General features: G+C 33.1%; 1 protein-coding gene across 1 annotated transcript in view; it reads right to left on the bottom strand.

Annotated features, from left to right (window-relative positions):
• The window catches only part of PCDH15 (protocadherin related 15), a 1,717,060-nt gene that overhangs the window by 910,269 nt on the left and 780,436 nt on the right, over positions 1-26,355 (bottom strand). The window contains exon 8 of the mRNA XM_074382505.1: positions 9,019-9,097. The gene's annotated coding sequence lies outside the window, so the exon portion shown is untranslated. The remainder of the gene's footprint in view (positions 1-9,018; positions 9,098-26,355) is intronic.

The raw sequence follows: 26,355 nt of genomic DNA, 5'->3' as shown, positions 1-26,355 counted from the left end.
GCCAAATACCAAGGTAAAAACTACACCATGTCTACCTCACTTGGCTTCTGCAAGGTCGAGTAGGAAGCAGATTTTTCACAAATGACAACCTTGCTTCTGAGAAGGCAGGTAGTTGCCACTAAATTTATCCTCTTAGGGAGTTGTGATGAATGGGTTTTATGTGTCAACTTGACTGGCCGATAAGGTGCCCAAATACCTGGGTAAACATTCTGGGTGTGTCTATAAAGGTGATTCTGAAAGACATTAACATTTGAATTGGTAAACTGAGAAAAGCAGGTTGGCTACCCAAGTGTGGATGGGCTTTATCTAAACCACTGAAGGCCCAAACAGAACAAAAGTTACTCTCCCTACCTGTCTTTGAGCTGGGACATGAGTGAGTCTTCAACCATCAGACTTGAACTTGGACTGGATCAATACCATCAGTTTTCTTGGATCTCCAGCTTGCTGACTGCAGATCTAGGGACTTCTCATTTTCTGTGATTGCTTAGGACAATTTTTTGTCTATCTAGCAACAGATAGACAAATAGGTAACCTATTTATTATCTATCTAATTTCCCATTAATTCTGTATCTCTAGAGAACCCTGACAAATACATTAATATAGCCAGGTTGAGCACTAGCACAGTGGAATATTATATCTCATTCACCACCAAAAAGAAGGAGGATGTACTCTGAGTCCCCCACTCCCAACTTCTACCCATATCATGCTGTTAGCAGAATCCTCCACCTGAACCACCAGGTGAGCTAGGTGAGCCTCCATTCCAACTCAGTACCAAGCAGACTTAATTAAAAAGGCAGGATGAGGCTGAGATTGTCAATTGTAGGCTTCACTTCACTACTCCATGACACCACCACCACCCAGTGTCAGTGGGCTCAGTGGAACTGAGCCTTCATCCCCACCTGGGCATCAATGAGACTGAAAACTGTGTTGCAAGTCTAAGCTAGTTAGCATTGTGCTTTATCCCCACCCCTGGTGTCAGGGATATCGAGTAGCTGAGCCTCCACTCCCATTTTGCAGCAAAACAGCATTGCAATCCAATCCTCTATTTCCAATATCTCTGGTGGCTCTGAGATTCAAGAGGGAAGTTGATTTTAAACATCCTCCCAGAGGCAATGAGGCAGTATAGTCTGTGTCTTAAAACCACAGGAAGGAAGACTGCCATTCTGAAAAACCATGGAATTTAGTGGACAGCATTTCTGAACACTTAGAATAATTTATTAACTATCATGATCTGTGGAATGTCTCAAAAAATTAAAGATACGTGTTCAGCAAAGTAAGCTGAAAAGCCATAAATTAACCATAGAAAAACAAAAAATTGGAAAATAAAATCATCAACTATTTTTGCATATTGTAATAAAGCAGTCAGAATTGGTGATATATTACTGTGCTTGGAACTTGGGGTACGATAAAAACTGTGCTGATGGTATAAGATAACCAAATGTTAAGTAGTACATAGGAAGTAAACAATACCTGGAATCGATAAATCAAAAGATAACATCAAAGGCACATTATTTAGAAATATAACGGAAAACAACAGAAAACCAAGCACCACATGTTCTCACTCATAAGTGGGAGTTAAACAATAAGAACACATAGGTACAGGGAGGGGAATATGACACACGAGGGTCTGTCAGGGGTTGGAGGGCTGGGGAGAAATAGCATTAGGAGAAATATCTGATGTAGATGATGGGGTGATGGGTACAGAAAACCACCATGGCACATGTATAACTACATGACAAACCTGCACATTCTGCACATGTGCCCCAGAACTTAAAGTAAAATGTTTTTTTAAAAATATATATGAATAAATAAAATAAGAAACGCCCCCAAAATGAGTTTAACAAAGTTTGGTATAGAAACTTGACTAATGGGTTAGGAACGTGTTCTTTATTTTTTTCATTATATTCAACATTGAACGTTCTTTTTTGAAAACAATGCACAGTGATTTCTTTGATTAAAGTCATCAGGAATTCTAAGAAACTGCTTTGACATATATGGCAAACATACATATATATTATATATAATATATATCAAATAAATATATATCAAATATATATTTTGATATATATTTAGATTTAGATTTTATATATCCACCCAGAGGCAATGAGGCAGTATAAATCTGTGTCTTATATCAAAATATATATTTATCATATATATATATATCAAAAATATAATCTCCATCAAAATGGCCACTATTTACTAAGCATATATTGTATTTCATAAACACACAGCAATGCTCTTTGCTTTGGCAATTTCTAAATTACACAACATCTTCCACTCAAGTTACCATCTCTGAAAAGTTATTTGAGAAAACCTTATTTGTTAAAATGAAACCTTATTATCTGAAGCTTTGTTGAATATTATTCTATCCTTAACCCTGGTTTACAAATACAAAATAAGAATTCATATAATGTATGCTATTCAAAACTCAGTGTGTAATTCATATAATGTATGCTATTCAAAAAATTTTCTTGAGTGGAAAATTTTTAATAAACCTTGTAAAGATTGCTACAATTTTTGCTTTCATTTTTTGAAAAATATTAGCACACAAATGCAACTATAGCTAATGTTTCAGAATGAAGTATTTTATTTCATGCTCACTCTTTCAGATGGACTTTCAATACCTCTTAAATGAAGGGATTCATGTGGACATATTTAGAAGTAAAATTAATCAGAGAGGTGAAATCTGTTCTATATCACCTATCTAGTAGCGGTTAAATGGATGGCATATTTAAAAGCACAATTTCATAGCTCCTGGCACGCAGAGGAAACTAATTTTTTTTCTTCAATCATTTATAAGATAAATTCAACAACACATCAAAGAAAGTAGGAAAACAAACATTCAAACCAAACTCTTGGATCCATTCCTAAATTGCTTTTTTAAAAATAATATAGTCGAGCATTAGCAATAAAATGTTCAGTGAAAAAAGTTCTGAATTTCAAAATTCAAAAATTGTTAAAGTTCAAGTTTTTAACATAACATAAAATTGAAAATCCAAATTTGAGTACTTTCTCTCAAATCGCTGTATTTTCTCATAACCTGCCTTATAGCTAGGAATAGCCTTAGTGCTTTCATACTGAACATTTTCACTTACAAGCCACACACATTCTTTTTAATCATATGTTCTCCCACCTCTTCTTGAAATTCAGAAAAAAAAGCATATGTGTCTCATTTAACATTCTCCACACTTCTTAGTTTTATGCTTTTTTTTTTTCTACTTAATTGTCCACTTTTACTTGGCCCTAGTCAATCTTTACTCATTGTACTATAAACATCCACTTAGTTTTTCAAAATTCCTACCACCTCTCTCTTCCACAACTAGTCCTTATATTAAGTAATTTCAAAACAAATGACCAAAATCACCACCAGGACAAGATAAATGTCTATTCTCAAAAATATTATTTCAGTTGGCTCTAAGAAAGTAGGATGGACAGCAGGGAGACAACTTTTCTTGCAATTCTGCAAATCAATACCACCATTCTCTGCAAAGCGGACAGGAGGAAATTGATTGTTTCACTTCAATGTTTCATATTAAAATACCAAAACATCATTTCAGCTTTCCCATACTCTTTCGAAACTAATATTCAAAGCAAATATGTATTCTTTCATTAAATATTTATTGAGTACTTACTAAATTCTGGACACTGAGCTAGTTAGTGGAATTGCTAAAATATGTTGTGCAAAGCCTCAAATGAAATATGCCTTTTTCATTTAATTAACAGAGCAATACTATGAGACAGAAAATAATACCTGAGTTTTACAGGTGATGTAAATGTAGTTTATCAATATTAAATGACTTCCTATATTTTATGCAGAATAAGAGTTGAAGAGACATGGAGTTGAATTGACCTCTACTGCCTTCTCTGAAGTTAGTGCTTTTGCTTTTGAGAATTCTACCTAAATAATGATTTTGATGTCAAGGATGCTGATGATGATAATAAGTATCAATCTCCAGTTACTGAGAATACCTTGGGTTCAGGTCCTGTGCTTGGGGCTTTATATATGTAAATTACAACCTTTTAGCACTCTTTACAGACAGAAACCAAGGCTCAGAAAAACAACTTGCTCCTTGCTGGTAAGGGAGTGAAACAGAATTAAAGCTCAGTTCCATCTGGTTCTGTATTCTTTTCTTAACCAGCAATTCTCTATAGCAACAGTTATTAAAACTAGAAGACCACCTCAAAACCCCCATATTACATATGCACATTCGATTTCATTCTTCATGCTTGGATTACAGGCTCTCTCCTCTGACTTTCTACATTATCTATATATCTATCTACTTATGTACCTACCTAGCTACCTACCTATCATCTATCAATCATCTAGGTATCTATGTATCTATATATTTATCTACCTTCCTATCTTCTGTATGTATCCCTGACTCTATTTCCCTTTCTGTCTCTATCTCTCAGACTTCTATCTCTATATCTCTTTCCCTATCTCTATACTTTTTGTTTCATTTTGTTTATTATTTGCTTTTTGCCAATCTACTGCTGTCTGTCTTGACCCTGTGTTTTCCTTGCCTGTCTGTTTACCTTCTACTTTTCTCTCTCTCTGAACCTGTCTCCACTTCTCTTTCTGTTCTTTTCTAACTGTATAATCTCAGTTTCTCTTTCTGTTCCCTTTTTCTTTTCCTTACCTTTGTCTATCTCTAACTTTCATTATATTTTTCCTTGTGAGTCTGTCTCTTTTTCTTTGTGTGACTATCCCTGTATGTCTCTTTGAGTTTGTATACGTGTAAATATCTCTCCGCAACTTATCTGTGTCTGTCTCTGTCTCTCAGACAGATATAAGGTTCTGAAGTAATAAAAAATGTCTCATCCAGTTCTAAAGACCCTTCTCTGGATTCCAGTGGTGTGCTGCAAAGTTGAAGAAGTAAGTCCCTTAAATAATAAAGCAAAAAGAAAAGTCACTGTCCTTGGATAAACAATTTGCATTTCCATAAGGATTCAGTGATGCAGAATCAGAAAAGGCTCATTCTGACACCTCCATGAAAGCAACAGGGAGGGCATTCATTAGTTGGGCTTCCTTTTGAATGATGCACTTCATCGCACACACCGCTGTCCTCCCCCGGTCAGGAAACAGTGCTTAATTCTATCTGAAACTCACCCTTTCACTAGGCATGAGAATGAATGACTTTTTAAAGTAATAGGAACTACACATCTGCCATGGCCTGAGAATGCTTACACTCTAAAAGCCATACAAAAAGTTACACCTCCTATCAATTTCTTATCCATCAAGGAGCACAATAAACAAGCTTTGAATTTTTCCATTTACCAGCTTGAAGGAAAGAAATGCTTCATTTTCTTTGGTTTCTTGAAATAATGACTGCTTTTGCCTCTTACATTTATAGCCTCAATAGCCATGATGTGATATTTAAGGATGAGTGCAACCTTAAACAACTTATGAGATAAAAGGAAATTTGTCTATTACAGTGCTTAGAAGCCTTTAGTCTTTAGGTGGAAAATATTTTGTTGCTGTTTTGATAAACACAGACAGACACACACACACACACACACACACACACACACACGATCATCTTAGAAAGTAATTAGTAGAAGATTAAAACAATTAATTGTATTTTAAATTATTTAGCAATTTACAGATTTCTTATTCATTTCCTGGCTTCATTTATAAACCGTGTATTCTAAATGTGAATGCTTAGAAACAACTTAGGGTGTGTGCTGAGGTTCTCAAGGAAAATAATTGTTGTCCTTGAGCGAGAATTTGATGTTTCTATGCTTCTTATATTAATAAATAGTGCACTTATGTAGGGGGGTACAGGAGGTGTGTCCATCTTACTCAATGTGACTTACTTTTAAGCTGAGACTAAGTGACATTAGTCTGCATATTCTTCCAAGTCTTACACTTCACTTTATACATCACAGGTGGAAATTGTACTTTAAAGTCAAGTTGGTCACTATCACATTCAAAATTACCCCCCACCCTGCCCCTGCCATCCACACATGCAAAGAAGTAATATGTGCATTAGGAATTCCTGTGTATTTTCTCAGGTCTTGTCACCATTTCCACCTAAGTGGTTCCAGTATTCGATTTAAATAAATGTTACAGTTTCTGAGTGTTTTTCACCTTTGAAATTTGTACAGTGACTCTATCAACAGAACATAATCTGGCCAAAAATTACTCACATTGGCTTTATTTTCCTCACTCAAAACTAACCATAAGCATTAATGAGTTGCCACACTTCCTTCTAATATCCTAAGATGCAACTCAATGATATTTGAGTCTGAAACTAATACATGAACCCCACAGGTCATTGTTAGTTTTGAATCCATATTCTGTCATACTAGTGTTAACAACAACAACAAAATCTCATTACAAAAAAAAAATGTATCTAACTTCAAACAAAGTTTTAGTTGAGAGTAACTGAAATAGTTTTTGGATGCCATCCCTGACAAGTAAAACTATCTTTTCAATATTATAATTGTATAGTTTTCTTTTGCATGTGAAAACCACAGCTACAGAGAATGACAAAATGGTTTTAGTTCACAAGTGATCCCGTTACTAAGAACTCTTTTAAAAAATGAAAAAAATATAAATAAAACCCCATTCTTAAAATCAAGTCTGAAGTAAAATTAAACTTTTAGATAATAAACATGATCATTTTATGAAGTAGTGTGATCTCTTTGTTTAGATTATTATTTCTGCAAACTTTTCCATGGGTTGAGATCCTGGGTGAAACTTAAAACTATGTATTTCTCCCAGTGTTAAGGCTACAATGAAAACATAAATGTATATGGGGGGGGGCTTCTGTATTAAATTATTTGTTTAGATTATTATTTCTGCAAACTTTTCCATGGGTCGAGATCCTGGGTGAAACTTAAAACCATGTATTTCTCCCAGCGTTAGGGGTTCAATAAAAATGTAAATGTATACAGGGGGCTTCTGTGTTAGAAAAATGTTGATATAACAGCTGGTTTATGAAAAACTATTGTTTTATAACATTTAAGTAGAAAAAATATTCCTGTGGTCTGAAATTGTATCTGCACATTTCCAGAAAGTGGGAGTACACTCATCTACCCTAAAAAAGTGGTCACAATTAGGAAATTATTTAAGTTTTGGTTTTGCATTTTACTATTATTGAAAAGGCTCATAATTTACCAAGGGAGTAAAAGCCCTCATGATAAAGTGATAACACAAAGGAATCATTAATTACTCAACATGTATTTGCCTGACATGTTTTGTGACCAGATAATAATGGTGCTTCTCTTTGATAAAAAATAATTACCTTTTGCCTTTAATTTCAAATATAAGCTGTGAATCAAATACTGGAGAATTTATGAAAATGGCATAAAAACCAATTTCTGTCTGATTATATGCTGTTAAAGTTGGATGATAAAAAGACACCACACACACTATGCAAAATTTAAATGTAAACAAATTAAGAAACAAGTTGTAATGGGCATTTATCTTTCACTGAGGACTTTTTTTAAAGCGTAATTATTCATGTTTTTTAAAAGCCAGTTTATAGTTCAGATACTAATCATATAATATTAGTGGACATACTATAATTTTAAAAATTTCCTAGAAAATAAAAGTTTTATTTAAATCTCTTTGTAAATAATATTCAAAACTTAATGCCATAATTTTCCAGAGAAGCTGCTGTCACTTAGGCAGCACAAACTCTGACCTGTTCAGTTCTCTTAATGATTATGTTTAGGGATAATTTTTTGCCACAAAGTTGAAAGGATTCACATTCCCTGCTGAGCACATAATTGGAACAGCTGAGGGGTTAGGAGGTTCCCACTCAGTGGAATTGGGCACCCATTAAATTGCACTTTTATTTCATAGGAGAATGAGTCCGCAGTCAGGGGATCAAGTTGCTGAAACTTGAAGATGCACACGTACAGTTACACGCAGTCACTCACACGTAGCCACAACTTAAGCAAACTAAAGAAACTAATAGTAAAGCCAATTTTTTGTAAAAAAAAAAAAAAAAAAAAAAAGTTCTCATGAGCATGTATGAAAAAGCTTCATATCTGCAGCACAAAATGCAGGAATTTTTTGTGCTCAAAATATGCCACTTCTACAAATTATGTTTCCCTAATGTTAAGCAACACAATAACCTAAGTATTTGGTTACTAGATTTGACAACTGGCTCTTTTGTGAAAGCAAATGAATATGACTTGGAGTTAACCTTATAGGAGGCCATGATATTATACTCTAGTTAACAATGGCTTTCTGCATACGTGCTACAAGTCCGTGAAATCGATGGCCATCTGTGTGTACTAGAGACAGCACACCAACAGACTGAACATGAAACTTGTTATTCAAGGCCTACTATGCCACAGCTACCAAAGTATGTTTTTAAAGTAAAGGTCTCATCACAAAATGGACAAGCTGTTAATACTATCTAGCCTTAATTTTGTATTATAAGGATAAACTTGACCTAGATTCAAATTCTAAATGGTTAATTCTCCCAGATACTTTCAAAAAGAAGTAGGTCTAATACACTAAAACATCTGTAATAAAAATACCAGTTTACTCACACAATATAAAAGATAATACTGCCCATTGTGATGCATAGTCAGCTACTTTAAGTCAACTACAAACTATAAACTCCAGCAACTGCCACTCATAAAACAAATCATCAATATTTGCAAACACAAAAACCAACATGTCAATTTTGATGCCATGTTTCTATATTTTGTCAGGGAGAGGGAAGCAGACAAAGAGGTTGAGGATTAAAAATTCTTTCAAATGACAAACCAGAGTTATAATTCAAAAGCTTGTGTCTTTGCAAAGATTACACTGTCATCTAAACAAAATTACAATACCAGACGGTAATCAGGAAGAATAAAAGCCCAGGCAGTTGTGTTCACTCTTCCAGCAAATAATCACTTGCACATCATTACTACTCTATTCTTTGAAAAAGCATGACAGAAAGTAGCATCATGACAGAGATTATGGTACTGAAAGAACATCTTAACTTTCTCTGTGGTTCACTGCTGTCTTAAATTGGAACAAAATAAGAGAAGGGTAGGGGAAGAACTTACTTGCGATTTAAAGTTTCATCTTTAGTCCACGGAAGATTATGCAGCAAGTTTTCTTGCCAAGGCTGCCTCTTGTACATCCCTTTAAAAAGAACCAATGCTCATAATCTAGTTCCAAACGATACATTCACATATTCCACGTCTTGTTTCTGTGAGGCACTGATATCCACTCTCATATCACCAAGAAAATGTTACTAGAAAAATTTCGTAAAGAGCAAAAAACTTCAGCATGTTAACCCAGCAAGCATACCACCATTCTCCACGTTCTGAGATGTATGCCACCTGCCTTAGTTATCACAAGCAGCTAACTCTAAGCTGCTAGCAGGAATCTGCCTGCCCTCTATCTGTCGCTATTAGCTCAGCACGTTGATTCACTGGCACTGAAGCAACAGCAATTAGCTATCTTGCTTCTCGCAGCACAGACAGGAGGCAGCTGAGTGCGCTAAACCGCACACTGACTGGTGAGCTCTTCGCACCAATTAGTAGCAGGTGCGACAGCCCAAAAGACAAATTGATGTCCACTGATCATCGGTGCCGGTTGCTTTATTGTACTGTGTTCGTCAGCCTGTCTGATGATTCTCTGTTCTGTTTTGTCTGGCTGTTTTTACTGTTTTACTTCATCTGTACTAAGAAGTTTAGCAGCTTACATTCAATAACAATATTGTTGACAAGACAAAATAATCTCTTAAGCTTCTTTTATCATTCTGTTTCTCTCTTTCTCTCTCTCCCTCTCTCTTTCTATCTCTCTCACTCGCTCTCATTAAATCTACCCTCTTATATCAAGCCCTCCACATCTTTGGGGCATAAAAACAAAACAACCAATTTTACAACTTCACACATTCTATAGAAGCCAAAAGTATATTTTAGATTTTTACAAACACCTGTGACTGGTACTATATAAAGATAGCATGAAGAAATATAAAAATATTATAGCATATTTCTTAAATATCGTAATGTATGAAATCTGCAAAACAAAGTTTAACAGATGGGCAGGTAAACTAGTAAAATACAATTATGTCTTATAAATCACAGATACGTTTCTTAAGGAATCTATCCTGCATAATATTTATTTCAGTGTCATATTAAATTTTACCCATGTGTTTACCTGAGCATATGAGAAGAAAGGATCTAGAAACAAAAGCAATTTAGTAGTGACTGTGACAGAGCAAATACACTGAGGTTGCTTTAAACTGACGGGTGAAGAGTATCACAGACAAAATCCCCTTAACACATGCTTTCTTAATGAACGAGGTGCATTATTTACTAGGATGATACATTAATTCTATTTAAGAAAAAACACACCATGCCTCCAGAAATGTTGCCATATTTATACACGAACGCTTGCAGAGAGTAACATCTCATCTAAAACAAACTGTATTTTACCGACTCAGTTTTCCAGAGGGAGGGAAAAAATCTTCAAGAATGTGGAAATAACGTGAGGTGAGCCAAATATTCTAAATTTTAAGCATTAAAACGTGTAGAAGTAAATCAGATAATTATAGATGAACCCCTTGAGCCTTCAAGTGGAACCCATTTGTTTTTATTTTATGTAACACTGAAACAAACTAAATTACTTGCTTCCTTAAAAACACAGATCAGTGGGAGTCGATGAGGACTTGTAGTAAGTTAATACATTATACAGTTGTAAGAACTAATATTTTTAGATTTTAAAATTGATGTATTAAGATAACTTTATTGATAAATATTCAAACGATATTGTGCATATTTTGTGTGAGATTTTTTTATTCATTTCACTAAATATCTCACGTGTGGAACAATCCGTATATTGATGTTTGTTAAACAGAACGGCTGGTATAGTAAGATTGTTTCATTAAGCATAAGAATTATTAAGTGTGGTTATTTTTACTAATGACAATTCAGCCTCATTCATGGTAAGGACAATTATAACTTTGATGAAACATTAGAAATATAAGCAAAAAGCAGAAAATTTTATCCCTTCCTCATTCTCTGAATTATTATTAATGGAACACTTGTCAATGACAACAGCTGATTTTCATGTTCAAAAGTTAATGACAATATCTCGTTTTCAGAAAAATATATTTGATGAAATGTAAAAAATGCAATATTAACTGCAGGATGAATAAAGGTTAAATTTTAATCAGTATGAAAACACAGTAAGCAAAATAGAGTCACTGTAATATTTGCTACTAGAGATGATAATTTCTTTGAAAAAATATTGTGTCATATTCTCACCCCTCCCCTGAATTATAAAGCCATTTGAATCCTAATCTACCTATGACATTTAACTTCCTTTATTCCTCTTAAAAGATATGAACATTCACTTCTGTAAATACATATAGATTTAAATTATCATTAATGTTTCATTGTCTGTATATGTATTTTCTTTAACAAAATACCTATTTTTTGACAGATAGATTCTAATTTTAATACATTTGTAGAATCCTAGTTTGAGGCCCTTAACTTTCTGAACTTCCATTTTACCACCTTTAATCAAGGTCCTGAGATAAGGTGCCTGGGGAGGAGTGGGCTGAACTGCCATGTGCTTAGCTTGTGACCTTCTGAGCTCTGGCTTAGGGGTGTGTCTGAGGAAGAGGCGAGTTTTTTCTTTCCACAAAGGCAACACCATGCTATCCACTAACCATTTGTCTAAAGGTGCTTTCTCTAAAAGTCACAGAGGTTCATGTGGACTAGACACACTGCTTGTACAGAGTGATCTGTTACATGAGAGATGAAATGTAAACTGCCTACCACAAAGTCTGACACACGAGTTGCTCTTTAAGTCATAGCAGTCAATCACAGATACATGAAATTAGATTTAGTTTACTTTAAGATGGAAAGAGGTTGTGGGAAAATGTTGAAAATTGAAAACATTAACATTTAAAATGTTTAAACGTTTATGATTAGAATTTTATTTAAAAAATGTAAAGTCACAAAATACAGTTTAAAAATGAATCATTAAATGTCAATCAACAATGGAAAAATGGATATGTAATTTTTATTACATAAATCTTAGAATAGTTGTCTAGCTCTTTAAGTACTAATAATTAAACATGTTAAAAAGTGGCAATAAATAAGCTGTCAAATTTTTAAATTTGAAGACAAATAGTGTACATTCCCTGTTAATAACTGCATTCAAACATGTTCATATATAAATACTGGCAATGCCATGATGAATATAAATTGATAATTATCACTTCAGAGAGACCATGCTGAATCTTTCCCTTAAGTTTGTTTTCATGAATTTTTATTTCTTGAATTCCTTTTTAGCACCATCTTCTTGTCATTCACTTACCCTTCCAAAAATAAACAAATTTGAATATGTTTATTTGCTTGTTCATGTTGGTGCAAAATACATAGTCTCTGTGTTATTCTAAATCTTCATCTAATTGTATAAGAATTTTGTGAGAATTTTTCATAAAAATGTATTTTTACATTCCACAGAGCAATGATATAGAAACACATAATGCTCTACTGTGTGCCAAAAATTAGCTACATCCTACACACAGCTGTGAAGATTACCGAAGACATTCGTATTCATGCCAGTTCATCTGTGCATTGGTATCTAATGAAAAAGAAAAACCAGATATCTAGTCAAAGATGCAAATTTTCTTTTTCTGTATTTCATTTTTTTTGAATCTTGACATGTTTTAATAGTGGTTGTATATAAACAATTTGTTACAGTGCAAAGCTAGTTCTTTCATTAACAAGAGACTTAAAATGCTATTTGTGCCATTGACTTACTCTGGAAAATTTACGTATTAGCTAAATATAATATTTCTTTTTTATTGCATTTTAGGTTTGGGGGTACATGTGAAGAATATGCAAGATTGTTACATAGGTACACACATGGCAGTGTGATTTGCTCCATTCCTCCCCTTCACCTTTATCTGGCATTTCTCCCCATGCTAAATATATTTCTTATAGGCTGCTATATACTCCAGTGTTTTGGTAGGAAGCATTTCAAGATATCAAGTTAAATACAGCAAACCAATACTAACTCATATATTATTCTCAAATATATGTCTTTGAGAAAGCGAGACATAAGAGGATTTTGTCTATCCTTCCAGGATGAGGGCTGAGTCCTTGAGTCAATAGGAACTGCAAAGTAAAGAGAAGTAGAGAAGGCATTTTTTAAACCTAGATTAAAGCTTTACTGAATGAAAGCTTCTGCAGTATTATCAAAATAGCCTTGGTCATTACAAGCACTGTCTCACCAAGTTGCCTGTATCAAGTCATTCTAGACTTGTTATTGTCAGCAGTCATTTAGAGTTGAAATTCAAAGCTGTCGGGTATAATCACAATAAGACCTTAACCAGGGACTTGGCAACTGGAGAGTCATCTGTATTTACATCAGTAAGTCTTTGTCATGATTTCATGTTGTATAGCTTTATTTTTTATTCTGACACCCTTTTATTCTGACACCCAAGGCAGACATAATTAACTTAGTTTCTTGCCAGCAACATCTACTTTCACTTTTTTTAACCCTAGCACTTACCTGTTTTATAGCGACAATTTGAGGGATAAAGAATAGTATAATCTTTATTTAATACTTCTCTCTACTGAGTTTCCAACAGGCAGACTACTATTTGAGAAAAGCAATTTTGGAAATAATACAGTAGCTATAGGGCAATGCTCCAAGAAATAGCTAATTTCATAAAATTATAGTTGTAAAATAAATATACAATGTGATTTAGTAAAATATGTAAAGATGTTGAACTGTTCACATCATCTTTTAAAATATAATTCTTAAAGAGTATTAAATTTATAGTGAGAAACTTATTTCTATGCATTTCTGTTGGGCTTTCAAATAGGGACTATTTTTATGCTTCAGTGAGATTAGGTATTATAAAGTCAAATTATTTGAATATTTCATATAATCTAAAATTATTTAAAACCTGAAAAATAAAACTAAAGAGAGGCAGTGCAGATAACATTTGTAAAATACTTTCTAACAATTTATCGTATTTATTTTTTAAAGATATTTTATACTTGCCTTAGGGATACTTCTGGTATTTTCCTAAGGAGAAAAATTTAGGCTTTACAAAATAGTTTAATTGGCTTAAACAGAAAAAAATATTACATAAGCTTCCTCTTCACAATTTCAGTTTTTATATGCTGGTCGTATTAGTTTTGTATTGTTGTATAACAAATTAACCAAAATGTAGTAGCTTAAAGCAACACACGTGTATTATCTCAAAGTCTGCATGAGTCAGAGGTCCAGGTCAGGGTCTCACAGGCTCTACTCAAGGTATTGGCTGGTCTGAGTTCTCTTCCTAAGGCTCAGCTGGGGAAGAATTCAGTTTGTTCAGAAAAAAATCTTTTGATTGTGACTATATGACTGAAGGTTCTGGTTTGACTTAACGACTTGGCTGAGGGTTGCTCCAGGCATTAGTGGCTGCCCTTAGTTCCTTCTGCCACATGATCTCTTCACAGGAAGTTTAAAACATGTGTTTGCTTTTTCAGTCCCACCAGGAGAAGCTACGTATACTAGCAAGATAAAAATCTTACATCTGCATTGCAACATAATCAGAGGATTGATATCCCATCACCTTTGCCTTAGTCTATTGGTTATAAGCAAGTTATGATTTCTTCCCACACTCAAAGGGAGAGGATTATAAGACATAATACTAGTGGCCCAGATAATGGGATCATCTTAGAATTCTGCCTGCTATGCTGAATTAATTCCTAACATATTTATCATATTCAGTTAGACAGCAAATTATAGCTGTATGTGCACAAATAGTAATTTAGTAAAGTTGTTGAAGATTCTGAACATTCAAACATACTTTCAATTGGTTTAAAAATCTTACAGAAAATTTTGTATGTAAAATTACACAAATTGTATCAGAGAAAAGAAAATAATATGAGCCCCATCAAACTACAAGCACTTTGATCACTTAGTTGACATTTCTGAAACTAATATTTCCAAAAATAAACCAAAATAAATATTAAAAGAATTTCAGTATAACTTTAAGCTACATGCAACAGAGGTATACCACATATTGTAGGATAGTGGCTACTATAAATTGTACTTCTCATATAATTTGCTAGGAACTGGGTAACATTTTTTTCTCTTTACTGAGTAAAATAAAACTTCAAGCCAGCCTTATGTTGTCTGACTGCCTTTAATAGAATATTCCAGAAAAGATTACCAAACTATCCTTTTAGATTTCTTGAGCCTAAAGCTATTACTACCTAAAAGGTTTACTTATTTATAAATATTGTAAATGTATGATATATTGATAATATTTATCATATCATGTACATAAATATGTACAGAGTATACATATATGTTAATATACAAATTCACATATAAACATACTTAATAGGTAATAATGGATTATTCTGGTCATGTAAAACTTTCATTGTTAGACTTTAAATGATAAGACAAGAATAGATTTAAAATTATCTTCCTCACTTTTCTGCATTGGCAGCTGATGGAAAAATTACCAGCAAAATATTTCACTAATTTTAAAATTGCCTCCATCATTTCTATTTACAACATTAAAATTTTAAAATTTATATAAATTTTATTGTTCTTTGGAGGTTCCAGTTTCAGCAAATATTAGCAAAGCACTTTCTATACCAGACATAACATTAGATGTAATTATCTAAATATTATATTTAGATAAAATGAGACAAGTTATCAATGTTTGCTGTAACTGAGACTGATATTATATCACTTTTTTATTTATGCTGTTTTCTCATTAACTCATAATCACTATTTCAGACCACTTCAGGGAAGACATTTTGAAGCAAAATTTTAAATAAATTATCTTTCTACCATTCTTTGTCTCTTGCATTCTCCTCCAAAAGCATTCCCTCCTTTCCTTTGAGGGAAAACTGCCATTTATGCAAAAACAGATAGCACACGTGTTAGGCATTCCCAAACCCAGCCCACAGAGAGAGAGGGAATACAGAGGCTGAGTTACTGCTGAGCCCAGCAAGCTGCTTCCTTGCATGGCAGAGCGGGTTGAAATCAGCTAAGAGGTGTTGACTAGATCCAGTAATTTTATTCACTTGTACTCTATCAAGTAAGGCAATAACCCAGGCAGTCTCATCTTTTAGCTCCTAACTCCACCGTTTAGAGCCACCACCAACACCTGGATCCTAAAGAATAATGGACAGCTGATTTGTTTATTGGCAATTATTCAGTAGGTTCCAAAATGTATGAAATTTTCTTCCTTCAAATCCATGTTCTGCTGGAGAGAAGGAATTTGTAACTGCTTCACAGCTTGATTTTTAAAAGAGTTTCATAATTCCCATAGCAACAGATATTGATGTCACATATTTTGGAACAAGGTCATCCAGACTCGAAATGATATGACAGGATAATTCTGCTGTTAATGGAAACAGGTAGAAATGTAGAAGTGGGGATTCCTTCCAAGACATTATATCTTTAAACTCAAGTTCATTTTTAGGCTGATTTAGCTCCAGAGAGAATTTAAGTGGTGGGGGAAAAAAGAAACACAGATTGCATTAAGAAGCTACCCTAATGCTGACAACCTGAGAAACCATACTTTTCGTCCTAATCTTGACAATAAAATCTGATCTATGTGACCATAGTAAGAGAGTATAAGTTACACTAAGGGATACTCTTTGCAAATTTTTAAGGTATGAATATTATTTGAAAATTACTTAACCATAGGGTATCTTGCTCTATCCTGTTAGGAAAGCTGATAGATTCTAAAATTGTCATAGATTTGTAAAATCTTAATCCAGCCCTTAGATTGTATCAACATTGTTAGTAATATCTTCCTAGATTTTGGCTTTACTTAAATGTATAGGTTAAATAAAGGAAATATAAAATTCAATCTATTAACATCACTGATTTCCTCTGTAATTCCTATATAATTCTGACAGTATCAATAAAATTTAGTTCTGAGAGAGTTCAAAAAAGACATTCTGGCAAACAACGAAATTGTAGATGCTGCAATATTTAGCACTGCTATATTAAATGCCAACATAATATGAAATTATAAGCTCAGCAAATATATTTCAATAAAAATATATTGATAATTCAGTCTCCTGTATAAGGGAACACTTATTATACACTACATATACATTGTATTATTATCTCATTTTCAGAACCTCATTTTGTGTCAATCCACAGAAACACGATATGAAATGCTGCATGTTTATTTATTCAATATTGAGTGCCAACAACGTGCCAGATAAAGCTGTAGGGATTGGTAACACGGTAGTAAGTCAGGCATGAACGAAGCATGTAAAAGAGCAGATGTTCTTCAGAATCATCTGGATCATTGATGGAGAAAAAAGAACAAAAAATACTTTGTTGGACAAGGAAGTTGACTATATTCTCAGTTTCCTCAAGCCAGAATTTTCCCACTGTAATTCCTTTGAATAACTGGAACAAATGTAGATAATTTTTCAGCCCACTACGCTATTAGAATGTGCGACTCTAGCCATTAGTGAGTTGTAAGACTTGAACATCCATTTTGGAGGAAACAACTTAAATTCAGAGAAGGCACTTCTCTCAGTTTCAATTTGATCAAACATTTAACATGCTTTCTTCTGAAAAGCGATACTTTTGTTGAAAGTTTCTCAGTGTGTGCTTTCAAATAGCCACAAGATGCTCCCTGCAAAAATGAGCACTCAGGATACGCTAGTTAATTTTCAAAAATCAATAATAAACACAGTCTGGATTATCTTCATTTTCACCCTTGGGACCTCTTGGGATAAGTAGGTCTGTGTGCAATGTTCAAGCATAATAAGTTTCAGATTCTCATTCTTATCTCAGAATTATTGTATTTACTTTTTTTAAATTTTTCATCTCATATACCAAAGAACAATTCCTCCTACTATTACAGCTTGCTATGTGACCTATAATTTTCCTTATTACAGGAGTAAGATACCTGGAATATCCTGGCCTAGACTTCTATTAGGGAGTGAGTGCCTCTTGCAATATTGTGTCTTCCTGGTTTGCATACTAATGTACCAAATATTGATATTGTACATCTTTCTAGACATAACATCAACAAATTTCCTCCTCTGAAGGGAAAAAACAGATTTCATTATTCATATAAGATATATCACAAGAAATTATATACTTTAATACCTTGATGGTGCCCCAAGTCTTCTGCATTGATCCTAACACTTTTGCTCTACATTTCAGTCTAAAGCAAGTCTAAAGCAAGTGTCAGCTCCTAGAGTGTATAATGAATATGTTCTGCTAAACCATATTAACAAAGGATCCCACTTGAAAATCTGAGAGCTAATTTTATTTTTCTACTGATAGAAAAAAAAGAATTGTAGTAATAAAGCTAAAATATAAATTTGTAACTTACCTGAATCCTGAATCAAATATTTTTCCTTTCAAAATATAGGCTAATTTTTGAGAAAATAGATTTGATTAAAGTAAGCTATGGATGATCTTCTAACTAAAGAATTCTTTTAAATGTAAATGCAATATGAAAACAGTATTATTCTTAGTATTATTCTTAGAATTCTAACTAAAAAATTATTTTAAACATAAATGCAATATGAAAATAGTATTATTCTGTTCGTAAATATCCTATTTTACAGAACAGAAAGAAGAGCTCAGAGAAGTTATATAATGTTATTATTCTTTATAACTACCTTGAAGGGTTATTATAAAGAATAGATAAAAATCATGTGGAAACATTTTTACATAAAGCCTTACCTGTTAGATACACATTTAATTTCTCTTTGTGTAGTCATTTCTGTACTTTCTTAACAAGTGAAACTATTTTTTAAAATAAATTTAAATAAACATGTATGCATCCATTATTTGCTCTGTGCCACTCATTATGCCAGATTCTGGGATACAGTACAAGGGAAATTTAGTCTCCGGTGTCATTAAATGTACAGGCCTGTTAAGATGAACATTGTAAAACAAATGGAGGAATAAAGGACAAATTACACAATGTTACGGTGATACATAAATTTGATTATAATATAAAGTTAATTTTTCAGGAGCTTATGATATTTGAGATTTTAGGAACATCTGTAAATTAGCTGGCATAATACGTGTATGAAAGGTAGACTGGAAATAAAATTCATTTTTTCCAGCAGAAATATTAGCATATGAACAGAACATAAGTCTGGAGTGATTGTGACATGCTTTATTAATTAAATAGTGTTCAGAATCACTAAAATGTAGGTAGACAAGAGGCGAGTGGAATGAAATAGATTTTGAAAAGAAGTATGAGGCCAGATGAAACTAGATATTGAAATGATGTAATGTGTGGACATTAAAGAATTTCACAAAACAATAATGGATTCTAAATGAGATGTGACTTAATCAGAAATCTTTCTCACATGTCAATCTGAGATTTGAGAAAATGGGGTATTTTACAGAACAGAAAGAAGAGTTGAGAGAAGTAAAATAATTATGTGATTCCTTGTAACTAATAAAGAAATGGCAAGTCCTTATTGTAACATAAAGAGTCTTTTCTGATCTGGTCATCCCTTTCTTCATCAGAATAAGGTCTTTCTGTTGTTCCCTTTATATCCTATATATCAGCTATAAGACATTATGAGAGTTGCCCATTAACCCATTAATACCTGAGGTTGCAATTTTTTTAATTATTGAAATCAGACCTTGGCATTGACCTTGAACAGTAGGATATAAATAATCCCCACATGCTTAGCATTCCAATAATGGAACACTAGTCATAAATGGCCAACTATGTTTGTGCTTCTGAGTGTTTCCTCGTTTCCATCTGGTGTGAGACCATTTTCCTTCTTGACCTTCATGCTAACCCAAGACATTGAAAATTTTGTTTATTCCTTTGAATCTTACACATTTCAGTGTTAACACTGTGATAGTGTCTTTGTCACCCAATTCTGGTAAAATGTCTCTCCTCTGTACCAGTAGCACCAATGCTCACCTTTATTCTAACATACATCAATACAGTTGACCCTTGGAAAATAAAGGCTTGGACTGTGCAGGTCCACTTAGATGTGGATTTTTATTCAATAAGTGTATTAATAATTTTTTGGATATTTTGGGATAAGTTGAAAAAACTCACAAATTGTGTGTCCTAAAATATTGAAAAAAATTAAGAAAAAGGTGTGGTATAAATACATAAAATATATGTAGCTAATAGTCTATTTTATTATTTAATACTATTAAATGTACATACTTCTATTATAAAAATGTAAATTTTTTCAAAATTTGGGCACACAAACACAGACATACATGGCACCATTCACAGTTAAGAGAAATGTAAAAAATGTAAAAATATAGTGTTGTAACTGCACAAAAATTACTGCATTATATACTGTACTACAGTAATAATTTCATAGCCACCTCCTATTGCTATTGTGGTGAGTGCAAGTAATGTGTGTATCCTCTTAAAACACGATGTGAGGTGGACCATCTCTGCATCAGCACTTCATCTCTCCAGTAAATTACGTATCACAGTAAAAAGCAATCTCGTCGGGTTCTCATGTATTTTCATCATGTTTAATGCAATACCAAAACCGTGAATAACACCATAGGACCCATACAAAGTTTCACTAGTGATGCCAAAGGTACTTCCAGGCAGCAAAGTCATGCCATTACAGGAAAAAGTGGAATTGCTTGATATGTACTATATAGATTGAAGTGTGCTGCTGAGGTGGCCAGTCATTTCAAACAGATGATTCATCTTGCAAACAGATGATAAACACAGTACACTAGTATAAATGTATTTTTCTCCCTTATGATTTTATTAATATTTTCTTTTCTCTAGCTTGCTTTACTATAAATATACACTCTATAATACATATAACATGCAAAATATATGTTTTTTTTTTCAACTGTTATTGTAGCAGTATGTCTTCTGATCAACAGTAGGCTATTAGTAATTAGGTTTTGGGGGAGTCGAAAGTTATATGCACATTTTTGACAGTGTCTATGTTGTACCTCTAACCCCTGTGTTGTTCAGCAGACAATTGTATATAGCAAATATTTACATGTCTCCTCTATAAAGTAAAAGCTCCTAGAGATCAGACACTATGTGATTCTCAACATTATATTTCAGGTACCTTAGAAAATGCCTGACATATTGGAGATGATTACTATATATTTATGTAGTATTAAATAAATGGATGCAAGAATCAGGATTTAAGCTCAGATCTGTCTCATGACTTCAGTATATACAGACAGATATCAATGAAATATAGTAGATTATTTGGGAGTCTACAAATACTGAGTGAGGAGAAAAGACACAATTATAAAGTTAGAAGCATTTCAAGGCACTTAATTAGTTATTTCGACAACAACTATTTTATAGCACAAGAAACCTAACATAAATCACATTGTCAAACTAGCCATGCTTGTTGCCATGATGTCTTTTCTAAAGGAGAATGAGAAACTAAGGTATTTTTCATGCTCTTCGATTTGTGTGGGCAGAAAAATAAAGGGGGCTTGTTTCAATATAATAATCTGTTCATTTTCAGGAGAATAAACAAAAGCCAAAGGAATTCACTTCTATTAGTTCCAAAATTAATGGTAAATGCATTTGCATGTTTCACAACAGAGTAGACTTTAGCAGACCTGCTGTAGGCCCAATGCTACAAAAATAAATTGAATTATAAATATGCAGCTGTGGTCCAGAAATATTTTTATATAGTTACAGGATAGATTCTAAAATAATGATGTCCCTACCCAAGTCACTATCTAATGGCATGAAATACAACAGTTCTGAGCTACACTGACCTCACAAGTCCCTCCTCTTACTTCATGAACTGCAGTAGCTACTCAAGGAAAACTTAAATATTAGTTTTATCTTAAGAAAGATTAGTGTATATTTTCATACATTATTGAATGAACTGTAGGATGTTCTTATTTAATTGAAAAGAAGGCAACCTAAACCTTAGTTATCATTTATGACAATCTTTCAACCAGGACCAAGTATTGTGGTTTACTCATAATAATAATAATATTTAATGCACAAGAAATAATATTGAATCCTAATATTATGTAGGTAAAATACATTGATAAATTTTCAGTAAAATTAGACTGAAAATGTAGTGTCATACTTTGTGAAAATGTGCATGTTATACTACATTTGAACAATAGCCTTAGAAGCTATAATAATAATAGCATAGGAGTCTTACATAGAAAACTTGCCATGAATCTTTAAATATAAATATGTCTTATTTTAGGAATTAGGAAATTGAGGTTGAATTATGCTAAGTTAATTTTCTAGGATAACACAACGACTAAAATAGAGCAAGATAACCAATCAGCCTGTTTTTAAAACTCACATTTTTACTCATCTCTATCAATTGTTTCAATGTCATAGAAACTGAAAGGAATTCTTATTTATGAAAAAGAATGAAAGACAAATCCTGTAACCTAGGTCATCACCTCAACATTGCTACCTGGATCTTTATCATGGAGATGATTCTATTAGTAAAATTATAAGTTAGATAGTTCTATGACGAGAAATTTACAGTAATTTCAATCAAGTCATTTGCCTTAAAATCATCTTACAAAGAATTATACACTGTATTTTGGGGGTTGCTAAGAGATCCATTTATATCATCAGTACAATGTGTTATCTCATAAAACATGTTCATTATTTCTTTTTATACATGTCAATGCTAAATTTACTAAGAGAATAACAATACATGACACTAACGCCTGAAAGTTATTTTCATTTTAATAGTTGTATCTATATCTTACTAATATTATAGCTCCCCTTATATTTACATATACATAAAAAGCATACTTTTAATTCTATCTTGAATAATAATTAATTACTTATGTGAATAAATACCTCAGAGGACAGTATTAGGGAAGGGACAACGTTTTATTCTTATTTATATCCTCCTTGATCTTAGCATAAAGCTTAGTGCTTAGTAACTATGCTAAAGCATGAAGTATTAAAATCCATAATTCAAAGCTCATCTTTTTTTCCTTTCCTCTATCTAGCCATTTAGCTTAGATTATTTTTGTTTAAACTACCTATTTATCACAATTCATTGATTAATACATAGCTTAGAATGTTCATGTGACAAAGAGTCCACTTAGATTTGGGATTTGTTAAGGAAAAGACCTAAAGACCTTTATTTTAAAAGAGAATAAAATTATTGGTTAATCATTAGGGCATATTCAGCAAAATATTTAATGATTGAAAATTGTGCTTTCCAGACTAGATGGCCACATCTACATCTACAGTGCCCGTCATAAATGTTCCTCTTACCAGGTTTTTTTTTTTTCCCCCGTCACTTTTCTTATTAAAGGGCATAGTATATAATTTCTTTCCTTGGGCCTGGCACAGTGGCTCATACCTATAATCACAGAACTTTGGGAGGCCAAGGCGAGTGGATCACCTGAGGTCAGGAGTTTGAGAACAGCCTGGCTAACATGGTAAAAGCCCGTATCTACTAAAAATACAAAAAAATTAGACGAGTGTGGTGGTGCACGCTTGTCCTCCCAACTACTTGGGAGGCTGAGGCAGGAGAATCGCTTGAACCTGGGAGGCAGAGGTTGCAATGAGCCAATATTGGCACCCTTGTACTGGAGCCTGGGCTGCAAGAGGGAACCTCCGTCTCAAAAAAAACAAAAACAAAAACTCTTTCCTTGAATCTATGCTGGTTTGTTATTCTGAATGCAGTGGAAGTGACTGTGGTTTCTGAAACTAGGTGATAGAGACAACACATCTTCCATCTGGTTCTCTTGAAATGCTCACTTAGAATCCTGAACTGCCGTATAAGCAGTCTGACTACAGCCATGCTGTGAGGAAGTCCAAGTTAGGCCAGGCAGACAGACTAAATGAAGAGTTTCTGAGATTATGTGCAGACAAAGATATGCCTGGATATCTCTTTCAGTTTTTCTATCCCACTCCCCTTTGCTTTTTGTTCCATCTACTATCTGACTGAAATGGAATTAGAGAACCTATGCCAGAATTTCTACCTAAGAAAACATGCAGAATATGAGAGATAAAACAACTTTGTTTGTTGCTTTAAGCCATTAAATTTTGAGATGCTCTGTTACACAGTATGATAAATGGAGCACCGAGTTTTCTTCTTTTTAAAATTTTATTTTTCCATGGTGTATATGTGCCACATTTTCCTGACACAAGAGCAGAAAATCAAACACTGCATGTTCTCACTCATAGGTGGGTATTGAACAATGAGAACACATCGACATAGGGAGGGGAGCACTACACACCGGGGTCTGTTGGGGGTAGGTGGGGAGAGATAGCATGGGGAGAAATGCCAGATATAGGTGAAGGGGAGGAAGGCAGCAAATCACACTGCCATGTGTGTACCTATGCAACAATCTTGCATGTTCTTCACATGTACCCCCAAACCTAAAATGCAATAAAAATTTTTATTTTTGCTTATTTATTTTAGAGACAGGATGTCATTTTGTTGTGCAGACTGAAGTGCAGTGTGGCACTCATAGTTGACTGTAAACTTGAACTCCTGGGCTCAAAAAATTTTCCTGCCTTAGCTTCCCAAAGTGCTTGAATTACAGGCATGAGCCACTGCACTTGACCTAGAATATAAATTCTTTCAAAAGAGCATGAGGGGCTAATTATGTGCCTACCATTAATAAACATTTGCTGATGACTTGATTAGATATAACTCATTTTGGACATGCAGTTCCATTAATATTACTTTGTAAACATTCATAATAACTAATAAAATAGGGAAATACCAACTCTAAATATTTTAAGCAAAAAAAAATTTAATTAGTGTATCTAATATCTCTTGCTCATATTTTGGGTCTTTACAATGCTTGTTCTTATTTAATCATTTTCAATTGTTTTAAATTTTAAAAACTGAAAATACTTTTTCTGTTTTTACAAATAATCATTGACTTTCATTTCACATTGTTTCAAAAAAAACAATGCTTATTTTTCCAATTTTCTCTAGTTTTAAAAGACTTCTAGATATTACTAATGTCTATGATTTTGACAATTTTTCCTATCAAGGGTTAATATCAATATCGCATTCATTAGGAAGACATATTATATGAAGATTCTTAAGAAACCTTATTTTCACTAATGTTTCTCTGTAATTCTTACCATTAGTGTGGCATCCAATAAAATGTAATAGAAGGAGACTATCTCAGTCAATACATAATAAAGATTACATCAAGCCATTAATCCCAAGACAAAAAATCACTTCTTTTTATTTTATGCCTTGTATGTGCCTTTGGGAAGTGATAAGTAATACATTTTGAAGCACATGTGGCTAGATCATGTAGATCATGACTAGATTATCTTCACTACTTCCTTCTCTGTGAAGAAAAAGTGTAGTCACATGGTTATTCTAGAATGTTCATTCTTTCTTGTAGTTTATTCCTTTAATGCAAATACACATCATTCAACCTAATAACTATAGCATTTCTTGATTAAAGTAGTATCAACTACTGTCAAAATAAGTTTTCTGGAAAAAAAATCAAGAAATAGTCAAGAAATCATTATGAAAGTCTGTGATTATGCTATATGTGTAAATGTTTGGTTATCTTTCCCATAGAAACCATTTCAATGGTGACAAGGAAAATAATTTTAGCAGAACAGGGAAACTTACCACATCCATCTGATAGTTACACAGCAATGAGATGTGTAACTATCCAATGTAGATGTGTAACTACATTTGCATTCAATCTGTGTAACATACCATTTTGGGTTCTCTTGAGATACTTTTTCCAATCACTATGTTCTACATGAAATGGTTCACTCATCAGAATAAAGAAAGTTGTGTTTTTTAGAGTACATTGACATTCCTTTTGCTGCCAACCTCACTCTATACTGATGATCTCATTTAGTCTTGTAGGATGCAAGAATATGAAATTCTTTGATTCTTTTCTTTGAATCTTTTCTTTTTAAGTTGTTCTTAAAGTTGACAGAAATTATGTTGATCAAAGTTGCCCCTGCCTGGGTTAATCACATTTAAAAGCTTTCAAGATAATACACAGATTTTAAACTTTGCCTTCCTTATTGCCTTTATAAGCTTTTTTATTATAAGATTTTTAAAGGAAATATCATTTTATGTTAAGTGTTGCTTAAAAATCCTGATTTGTGATGTTCAACGTTGTTTTAGAGTTCACACTGTAAAGCAATGTGTAGTAAAAGCAATTACAGTTTGCTAAATCAGACATTTACAGAGGATCAGTATTTGACAGTATTCTAAGTCCTAGAAAAATTCACATTTGTCTTTAAAGACACATATTATCAATTATTACCCTCCCCCATTACCATTAATGAGTTATATTAATTCCATATAAGGCAAAATTTAATCAAAATAATGAAAGGAAAATATCAAAGAGCTTTTAAAGGTATTATGCTAATATATCTTAGCTATTTTAAGAGAAATAGCTAAATATTTGCACGGAAAATGAAACATAAAATATGAAACACATATGGT

The sequence above is a fragment of the Saimiri boliviensis genome, chromosome 12, assembly GCF_048565385.1.
Source record: "Saimiri boliviensis isolate mSaiBol1 chromosome 12, mSaiBol1.pri, whole genome shotgun sequence".
NCBI classification, from domain to species: domain Eukaryota; kingdom Metazoa; phylum Chordata; class Mammalia; order Primates; family Cebidae; genus Saimiri; species Saimiri boliviensis.
Note: the sequence above shows the minus strand (reverse complement) of the source record. Positions and strands in the feature narration are given on the sequence as shown.